Here is a 1,178-nt window from a genome sequence, read left to right as displayed (position 1 = left end):
AGAGAGAGAGAGAGAGAGAGAGAGAGAGAGAGAGATGTCCACATCCCATAGCCTCCCCTATGCTTGTAGAAAACGCGGAAGGGAGACTTGTTCACCAATCATAATAATATGTGCATAAGTCTATGTGACGCACATAGATCTAATCGTATATCTACACGCTTATTATACACCCTCCTAGGCCTAGGCTACTTCTGTCACAGCGACAGCGCGACGTATTCGCGCTACACAGCAAAGCAAGGAGACACCTGTGTCTGAATATATAATATGCAAATTGTAGAAGTAACACGGTATTACCAACGACAAGGAACAATGTTGTAGCAACGATATTATAGTGTAGACCCTGCGATTGTGGCACGTTCGTGATTGATCGCATTATTATGTGCTGGGTCTGAAATTTGTTTGGCCGTTAGAGTTAAGCGTAAACGTAAAAATAACCTTTTTCGTAAATTTTGTGGGGAACGCTCCTCGTTTTTAAGAGTAGGCCTGTAAATATTACGGTTTTTAATTTTCCATGAAACGAAGTTTGTAACCCACTGTAAAGTAACGAGGCAACGATGATGCTGTTTTAATCTAAGGGTCAAGTATTGGGCCGCATTAATTCATTAAACATCTTGCTCTGTAACGCAGTAGTTTGAAATCCTGTCACCGTCAGTAGTTTAAGTAAGTTGTAATGCTCAATCAATGACCTTAGATCTGACATATAAAGGTTTGGGCAAGTAAAAGCCGAACAAGTTTCTACACCGCTTTCCAATAGGATGCCTCCGATTATTTATATTATAAGCCTGCTGAGGCCGAGGCTTCAATATTAGATTCTATTTATAAATTATACATATGTGGCTTGCAGAAAGTAAAAGTTACTTCTGTGACAATTTTCAAATTAGTCAAATTTCAGTTAGCCTAGTATTGAATGAGAAATTATGTTTAGGATTAGCAGGCCTATCGAGAGGCTGATAAGTCCTACTTTTTCCACAGTTATTGTTGTCAAGTCCAAGTTACTTTAAATATATATGATCTTGGAGAAGTAACTTTAATTAATGCAACATAATGATGATACTTGAAGGCCTACTTTTTAGGCTACAAGTTTCACTCTTTAACTTACTCTTTCTCTTCTACAACTCTTACCTAAGTTGAAGAAATGCAGTTAAAAGTTTAAAAAGTATTATTTTCATAGAGTGCAA

The 1,178-nt window shown here is 37.5% G+C and overlaps 1 protein-coding gene across 7 annotated transcripts in view; it reads left to right on the top strand.

The window, feature by feature from the left end:
* LOC101845881 (lanC-like protein 3) overlaps nucleotides 1-1,178 on the top strand; it is a 9,616-nt gene that overhangs the window by 1,732 nt on the left and 6,706 nt on the right. The window contains exon 1 of one of the 7 annotated variants that reach the window (XM_013088222.2): nucleotides 192-287. The exons of 4 other annotated variants lie outside the window; for them this stretch is intronic. The gene's annotated coding sequence lies outside the window, so the exon portion shown is untranslated. Of the gene's footprint in view, nucleotides 1-191; nucleotides 288-497; nucleotides 661-1,178 lie in introns of those variants that run through there. 2 more of the 7 variants (XM_005108648.3, XM_005108647.3) reach the window with 2 other exon arrangements.

Source organism: Aplysia californica, unplaced genomic scaffold (genome assembly GCF_000002075.1).
Source record: "Aplysia californica isolate F4 #8 unplaced genomic scaffold, AplCal3.0 scaffold00705, whole genome shotgun sequence".
Classification (NCBI taxonomy): domain Eukaryota; kingdom Metazoa; phylum Mollusca; class Gastropoda; order Aplysiida; family Aplysiidae; genus Aplysia; species Aplysia californica.
The sequence above is the reverse complement of the archived record's forward strand: the minus strand, read 5'-3'. Positions and strand labels throughout refer to the sequence as shown.